The sequence below is a fragment of the Peromyscus eremicus genome, chromosome 9, assembly GCF_949786415.1.
Source record: "Peromyscus eremicus chromosome 9, PerEre_H2_v1, whole genome shotgun sequence".
NCBI lineage: Eukaryota > Metazoa > Chordata > Mammalia > Rodentia > Cricetidae > Peromyscus > Peromyscus eremicus.
Window position 1 is genome coordinate 102,607,130 of NC_081425.1, and position 9,622 is coordinate 102,616,751.

The following is a 9,622-nucleotide window of genomic DNA, read 5'->3' on the forward strand; positions in this document are numbered from 1 at the left end:
AGCAAGAAATACAAAAAGCTGCAAGGGAAAAAGACGAAGTAACATAAAGGCAGACCTATTAGAATTAACTTGACGTCTGAATGGAGACTCTAAAAGCCAGAAGGGCCTGTACAAGATGTCCTGTAGACTCTAAGAGACCACAGATGCCAGACCAGACTACTATGCCCTGTAAAACTTTAAATCACCATAGATGGATAAAATAAGATATTCCATGTTAAAGTCAAATTTAAACAATATCAACAAATACAGGAGGTGGTAGAAGGAAAACTCCAACCAAAGGAGGTTAGCTACACCCATGAAAACACAGGAAATAATCTCACCCTAGCAAAACCAAGAGAAGGGAAGTGCATACACAGACACCCACTCATCTACCCACCACCACCACTACCACCAAGTAATCACAGGAATCAACAATCATTGGTCATTGATATCTCAATGGTCTCAATTCCCTAATTAACAGGACTCATACTAACAGAATGGATGTGAAAATGATCCATTCTGTTGCATCCAAGAAACACACCTCAACACCAAGAGTTGGGGATGGACACTACATACTCATTAAAGAAAAAATCCACCAGGATGACATTTCAGTTCTTAACATCTATACCCCAAACACAAGAGCACCCACTTTCATAAAAGAAACACTACTACACCTAAAATCACAGGTAGTGGAAGACTTCAATACCCCACTCTCACCAACTGACAGGTCTTCCAGACAAAAACGGAAATAATGGAGCTGACAGACTAACCCAAATGAACCTAAGAGATATTTGATTCAAACACAAAAGAATATACCTTCTCAGCACCTCATGGAACTTTGTCCAAAATTGACCAGATACTTGGTTACAAAGCAAGTCTCAACAGACATAAGAAATTTGAGGTAATTCCCTGCATCCTGTCAAACCACCACAGATTAAGGATGGATAACAACAAACAACAGAAAGCTTACAAACTCATGGAAACTGAACAACTTACTGAATGAAAAATAGGTCAAGACAGAAATAAATTAAAAACTTTCTAGAATTAAATGAAGATGAATACATAGCACACCAAAACTTAGGGTATGAAGCACAATGAAATTGGTGCTAAGAGGAAAGTTCATAGCACTAAGTGCTTACATTAAAAAAATTAGATCTCATGCTAGTAATGTAACAGTACACTTGAATGCTCTAGAACAAAAAGAAGTAAACACTCAAGAGGAGCAGATGGCAAGAATAATCAAACTCAAGGCTGAAATCAATAAAATAGAAATGAACAATATAGAGAATAAATGAAACAAAGAGGTGGTTCTTTGAGAAAACCAACACAATAAACCCCATTCAAACTAAAAGAGCATCCAAATTAATAAAATCAGAAATGAAAAGGAGACATAACAGACACCGAGGAAATCCTGAAAATCATAAGGACATACTTTAAAAAGCTTTACTTCACCAAATTAGAAAATCTAAAAGAAATGGATAGTTTTCTCCATAGGTACTACTTACCAAAGTTAAATCAAGATCAGATAAACAATTTTAAATAGACCTATAACCCCTAGTGAAACAGAAGCAGTCTTTAAAAGTGCAGAGGTCTACCAGACTTTCAAAGAAAAGCTAGTACCAGTACTACTCAAATTATTCTAGAGAACAGAAACAGAGGGAACATTGCTCAATTAATTTTGAGGCCACAGTCACCCTGATACCCAAAACATAAAGACTCAACAAAGATAATTACAGATCAGTTTCCCTCATGAGGATAGATGCAAGAATACTCAATAAAATACTTGGAAATTGAATTCAAGAACATGTAAAAAAGATCATCCACCCTGATCATGTAGGCTTCACCCCAGAGATGCAGGGGTGGTTCAACATGAAAATCAGTAAATGTAGTCCACCATATTAACAAACTGAAAGAAAGCCACACAATCATTAGATGCAGAAAAGGCCTTTGACAAAACACAACATTCTCTCATGATAAAAGTCCTGGAGAGATTAAGGATACAAGGGATATACCTAAACATAATAAAGGCAATTTATAGCATGCCTATAGCCAATATAAAATTAAATGGAGAGAAACTCAAGGCAATTCCATGAAAATCAGGAACAAGACATGGTTGTCCACTCTCCACATCTATTCAATTCAGTACTTGAAGTTTTAACTTGAGCAATAAGACTGAAGGAGATCAAGGGGATACAAACTGGAAAGGAAGAAGTCAAAGCATCACTATTTGCAAATGATATGATAGTATATATAAGTGACCCTAAAATTTCCACCAAGGTATTCCTACAGCTGATAAACACCTTCAGTGATGTGGCTGGATACAAGATTAACTAAAAAAAAAAAAAATCAGTAACCCTCCTGTATACAAATGACAAATGGACTGAGAAAGGAATTAGGAAAATGAACATTTTTCACTAATAACATATCCACAAATAACAAAATATCTTGGAGTAACTCTAACCAAACAAGTTAAAGACATGTATGACAAAAACTTCGAGTCTTTGAAGAGAGAAATTGATAAAGATATCAGAAGATGGAAAGACTCTCATACTCATGGATTGGTAGAATTAGCATAGTAAAAATGGCCTTCCTATCAAAAGCAATCTACAGATGCAATGCAGTCCCCATCCACATTCCATCAGACTGCTTTACAGACCTTGAAAGGATAATTCTCAACTTCATATGGAAAAACAAAAACCCTAGTGTAGCTAAAACAATCCTGAGCAATAAAAACTGCTATAGGTATCACCATCCCTAATATTAAGTTGTACTACAGAGCTATAAAAACTGCATGGTATTGGCATAAAAACAGATATGTTGATAAAAGCAATAAAATTGAAGACCCAGACATAAATCCACACAACTATGGATACCTGATTTTTGATAAGGCAAAAATACACAATGGATAAAAGAAAGCATCTTTAACAAATGGTGCTGGTCAAACTGGGTGTCAGCCTGTAGAATACAAAGAGATCCATACTTATCATCCTGCACAAAACTCAAGTCCAAGTAGATCAAAGACCTCAACATAAAACCTGATACACTGAACCTGATAGAAGAGAAGGTGGGGGTAATAGCACTGAACGAATTGGCACAGGAGACAACATAGGTGGGGCTGGCAGGCAGAGAGAATAAATAGGAGAAATCTGGGAGAAAAGGAGAAAGAGCAAGAGAACGAGGAGAGGAGGATGCTAGGGGCCAGCCACCCAACTACACAGCCAGCCACAGAATAAGAGTGAAAGTAAAATACACAGAAGTAAGACAAGAAAAAAGCCCAGAGGCAAAAGGTAGATGGGATAATTTAAGAAAAGCTGTCAAGAAACAAGCCAAGCTAAGGCTGGGCATTCATAAGTAAAAATAAGCCTCCATGTGTGATTTATTTGGGAGCTGGGTGGCAGTCCCCCCAAAAGAGCAAAAACAACCAACAACAGGTGGACTTGGGGTGGGAGATGGGGATGGGAGTGGGAGGGATCAAGTAGGATGGGAGATGGGATGGAAGGTGAGAGTGCAGGTAGAGACAGCTGGAATTGGGGGACATTTAGAGGGTGCTGTGAAAATCTACTGCAGTGGAAACTTTCTGGAATCTGAGGGTGATCCTAGTGAGGACTCCTAGTAATGGAGGATATGGAGTTTGAACTGGCTATCTTTTGTAGTTAGGCAAGGCTCCCAGTGGTGGGACTGGGTTACATTTGGTTCAATTGTTGGCCAAGCAGATTCCTGTGGAGATCCCTAAACAACCCAGGCTGATGGTGGGATAGAGGGGTTGCTCTCTGAAAACTGACAGTGGGGACCGTTGTTGAGGACAACATCCACACAGCTCATTGAACATAGAGAGGTCGATCTGGTGCTTGCATAGAGCCTTCACACCCACGTTCTAGTCTCTGTGGTGTGGGAAGGTACTCTGCAGGCTACAGAAAGAGAAACCTGGACACCAAAGCAGCCACAAAACCTTTGACCTATACAATCTGTCCTGCCTGCAAGATGTGCTGGGGCAATGGTGGCACAGAACTTGTGGGAGTGGCCACCCAATGTCTGATTTAACTGGAGGCCTACTCTGTGAGAGGAAGCCCATGCCCTGCTTGGATGACCAGAAACTGGAGACCGGATAACCCAGAGACCTAGGGTAGAACCAAAAAACTGGTCTAAAAAAAAATCAATGAAATGATTCTTAATGATATTCTGCTATACTCATAGATGGGTGCCTTGTCCAGTCCTCATCAGAGAGGCTTCCTCTGGCAGCAGATTGGGGCAGATACAGAGACCCACAGACAGACATTATGAGGCAAGAAGTGTAAATTGGAAGTCTCCATCAGGTCCCTCCCTTTGGGAGTTCAGGGAACTCCAAGAAAGAGAAGGTGGAAAGGTCGTAGGAGTCTCGGGATGGAAGACAGCAGGAGAACACGGCTCCCTGGATCAACTAAGCAGGGCACTTCTGAGTTGTGGGATATTTTGATCACACTCTGAGACTGACAATAAAGTTTACCTTGAGTCAAAGGGCAGAATTAGCTACTAGCTGACCAGAATCAGCCATAGAAGTTTTGGAGAACCCAGGACACACAGAGAGACACGGGAAGTAGTAGGAAGAGGCTTAGAATGATTCACAGCTGTTTTGGATGGAAGAAAGAGAGAGAGGAGGTCACTGGTGGCTTCTCTGCCCCTTCTCTAATCAACCAGGTTTTTACCCCAATATCTGACTCCTGAGTTTTACTTAATAATAGAACTATATAAGTAATTGCTTTACTGTGGGCTCACAGAGACTGAAGCAGCAAACACCGGGCCTGCTAGATCTGCACCAGGTCCTCTCTGTATATGAGGCAAACTCCTCAAGGGAGGCTGGGGTGGGTGGGGCCAGCAGCCTGGGTCTTAAGTGGTTCTGACCAGTGCAAAGGTTGTTCTGATAGAATACACTCCTTAGTGTGTTGAGACTTCTGTACTAAGACCCTAGACTAGGAGGCTTACAACAACCAGTTAATGTTTTTGTAGCTGGAAGGCTGGCTGTTGGAGCCAAGGTGTGTGCAGTGCTGAATGGAGTCCTATTCCAGGTCTCTCTCCATGGCTTGTAGACTGGCATCTTCTTCCCCTGTCTTCATGCCCCTTTCCTGATTTTACAAACACATACTGACGTGGTGTCAGAGGTATTTTCCTGGTCGTCAACTCCCCATGACAGTCCACTTAATTCATACTACTTGTTGGCTGTAAGCCCTCGGCTATCCAGCTGTAGGCTGTGCTTTGAAGGCAACTGCTCCTCCCATGAGGGCATTTGTATTTGTATTACATACAAATGTGAAGAAAGTCACAGCGGTCCATGCCTGTGATCTCAGCAAGAGGATCACATGTTCAAGGCCAGCATGGGTTACACAGTGACACCCTGCCCTGCCAAAGGTACCTCAGGTTCTAAAACGACTGGGTCAGAAGGTGGACTATGCCAAAGTCAAAATGGACAAACCTTCCGGGAAGCATACAGGAGCCCACCACTGTGGTGGAAACTGATGGAGGGAAAGGACCTCACGATGGCTGAATCAGTCACTCTCCCCTGGGAAGGGCCCAAAGCCGTGGGGTCTTGAAAGCCAGACTTTTCCCACCAGGTGTGCCAATGTTCACTGTGAAAACATTTTCAAGAGACATGACTGTTAGAAACACATCTCTACCAAGCCCTTTGAAATGAGAGCGCAGGGAATTAAGAAGGCAGGTGGCATCACAGTGCAAATCACCGTAGGTTATAGTTAAGTGCGCTCCTGGTCAGATGTTCAAGTTTTCTCAATCACAATTATCCAGTTATTCTCAATCCACAAGGCTGGAAGTCCTTCAGAAAGGATCCATCCAAGCTCGGCCTCACGTCACCGTGCTGAATACCTGCTGGACTGGTGTCTTTGGTTGTGAAGGCAGCAAACAAATCATTCACATTTTCATCACACACATTCAAGTGCCTTTCAAACTGAGAACATTGTATATTAAAAAACAGAATAAAAGCTTCCAAACTATATGTTACAAACATATTTTAGCAAAAGATGTAAAACAAGGGCTGGTTAATTACAAGTTGAGTATGATGTGTGGTATAGTTAAATATGCTTTTATTATGAAACAGAAAGTGCTGAGTGTGTAAATGATACAGTGCTAGTCCCCATGAAGCTCACAGGGAAGGGGGCGCCCCAGCTGGTTGGGTAGAAAGTGCTCTAGATGAGCAATGTGGCCAGGGGTCACAGCAGAATCATCATTAGCGTGTGCACCTATGGCCTGAGGGAGAGGACAGTGGCAGAGTGAGCCTTTGGAGGTGCCCTCAAGACTTCTCTGTGCATATGTGTTCCCTTGAGCTCACAGAAGTAACTCCAATGGCATTGCATGGTTGTACTTACAAACAAGAGCTTTGTGCACATCAAAAATGACAAAATTAAACATACAAACATGCTCATGTTTCAACATTAAATCATGTCAGTATAAACATAGGATGAAATTACCATCATTGCAAAAGGTGGACACTGCTAAGCTAATCTTGAAAAGAATCACATTTATCTGGTGGGGAGGTGGTGTCGCATGCCTTTAGCTCCTGCACTTGGGAGGCAGAGGCAGGCGGATCTCTGAATTCGAGGTCAGCCTGGTCTACAGAGCAAGTTCCAGGTTCTAGGACAGCCAGGGCTACACAGAGAAACCTGTCTAGAAACAAAACAACAAAAAAGTCACATTTATCTCCAAGGTGAGAGGAAACTAGTATTCACGCAGGCATTTGTTTATTTTTTTTCCTCAGTGAAGAGAGAGACCTCCAACTCCACATGCCTGCCACTGTCCCTGATCAGGGATTTATTAACACACCATTTTTGTAACATTTCTCAAATTATTTCCAAATTCAGGCAACTTAATTGCAATTTAACTGACCTTCAAAGTCAGCTTTATAAGGGTGGCAGACCCTCCTACTACCTGAATTCCTTATTTTCATACACAGATTTCCAAGACAACACAATAAAACTTAGCAAAGCTCTCTCGGTCGTGAGAAGGGAGAGTCTTTTCCTGTCAACTTGACTTCATTTCTAAAATTTCCAATAACATCTTTTCTGGACACTTTTTTCCTTCACCTGCTTTGGATATGGTCATATTGTCCTTGTCTGGGTCCATTCACCATGGAAGAGCTACATCTGAGAATGAGGAGGGAATATTTTCTTCCACCCACTTCAAATCTTCATCAGAATGGTCAGGAGTAAGTTGAGCTGTTCCAGTTGAAACTTGCTTTTGAGGTTCTTAATTTTATCCCTTCGGTTAACTTTTCAGACATTACCGGAAGTCCTCAACTTCATCATGACAGTTGTCTAATGATGGCGTGAAGGCATACCTCTGATCTCGTGCTGATGGTCTCCATACAAACCTTACTACAGTGAAGAAAAGTGAAAGAGGAAGTTCCAGAATGCACCGACCCAGAGCTCTGCCAACCTGACTTGAATTTGGATTCTGTCTTCTGTGCCCACACCACAAGCAATGGAGATGAGAGGTTTGTAAGATGTCTAAACAGTGGCATTTACAGTGTTCCTTTTTTTTAAAAAATTTTTATTTTGCAATACAATTCAGTTCTACATATCAGCCACGGATTCCCTTGTTCTCCCCCCTCCCACCCCCCTCACCTTCCCCCCAGCCCGCCCCCCATTCCCATCTCCTCCAGGGCAAAGCCTTCCCCGCAGACTGAGATCAACCTGGTAGACTCAGTCCAGGTAGGTCTAGTCCCCTCCTCCCAGGCCGAGCCAAGGGACCCTGCATAGGCCCCAGGTTTCAAACAGCCGACTCATGCAATGAGCACAGGACCCGGTGCCACTGCCTGGATGCCTCCCAAACAGATCAGGCCAATCATCTGTCTCACCCACTCAGAGGGCCTGATCCAGTTGGTGACCCCTCAGCCATTGGTTCATATTTCATGTGTTTCGGTTCGTTTGGCTATTTGTCCCTGTGCTTTATCCAACCTTGGTCTCAACAATTCTCGCTCATATAAACCCTCCTCATTCTCGCTAATTGGACTCCCAGAGATCCACCTGGGGCCTAGTCATGGATCTCTGCATCCAGATCCCTCAGTAGTTGGATGAGGTTTCTAGCACGACAATTAGGGTGTTTGGCCATCCCATCACCAGAGTAGGTCAGTTTGGGTTGTCTATCGACCATTGCCAGCAGTCTGTTGTGGGGGTATCTTTGTGGATTTCTGTGGACCTCTCTAGCACTTTGCTTCTTCCTATTCTCATGTGGTCTTCATTTACCATGGTCTCCTATTCCTTGTTCTCCCTCTCTGTTGTTGATCCAGCTGGGATCTCCCGCTCCCCCAAGCTCTCTTTCCCTCGACCCTCGCCCTTCACTACCCCCACTCATGTCCAGGCTGTTCATGTAGATCTCATTCCATTTCTCTGTCATTGGACTATCCTCGTGTCTTTCTTGGGGTCCTGTTTTCCAGGTAGCCTCCCTGGTGATGTGAGTAGCAGTCCAGTCATCCTTGTTCCACATCTAGTATCCTGCTATGAGTGAGTACATACCATGTTTGTCTTTCTGAGTCTGGGTTACCTCATTCAGGATGATTTTTTCTAGATCCATCCATTTGTCTGCAAACCTCATGACCTCTGACAGAGGACTGATATCCAGAATATATAAGGAACTCAAGAAATTAGACATCAAAATGCCCAACAGTCCAATTAAGAAATGGGCTATAGAACTAAGCAGAGAATTCTCAACAGAGGAAACTCAAATGGCTGAAAGACATTTAAGGAATTGCTCAACATCCCTAATCATCAGGGAAATGCAAATCAAAACAACTCTGAGATACCACCTTACGCCTGTCAGAATGGCTAAGATCAAAAACACTGAAGACACCTTATGCTGGAGAGGATGTAGAGCTAGGGGAACTCTCCTCCACTGCTGGTGGGAATGCAAGCTTGTACAACCACTTTGGAAATCAATATGGCGCTTTCTTAGAAAATTGGGAATCCATCTCCCCCAAGATCCAGCTATACCACTCTTGGGCATATACCCAAGGAATGCTCAACCACACCACAAGAGCACTTGTTCAGCTATGTTCATATCAGCATTGTTTGTAATAGCCAGAACATGGAATGTTCTAGATGCCCTTCAACTGAAGAATGGATAAACAAAATGTGGTACATATACACAATGGAATACTACTCAGCAGAGAAAAACAATGACATCATGAGGTTTGCAGACAAATGGATGGATCTAGAAAAAATCATCCTGAGTGAGGTAACCCAGACTCAGAAAGACAAACATGGTATGTACTCACTCATAGCAGGATACTAGATGTGGAACAAGGATGACTGGACTGCTACTCACATCACCAGGGAGGCTATCTGGAAAACAGGACCCCAAGAAAGACACGGGGATCGCCCAATGACAGAGAAATGGAATGAGATCTACAGTGTTCTTTTTAGCCTTAGAGTCTTCATGGTTTGTGACAAACTTTAAAAAATTCACCAGTACGGGCTCGAGTCAAGGAGAGAGAGGCAGTCTCTCCCCAGTACAGACACCTGTGCATGACTGTTTCTAAAGGAGGAATCCATAACTCCAGGTCACAGTGATCACAAGCAGAGAGCTGATGTCTTCTTAATCCACAAGGTATCAGGAAACCTTGTGTTGACAGTCCAGTGCTGTTGATTTTTGTTATTCACTA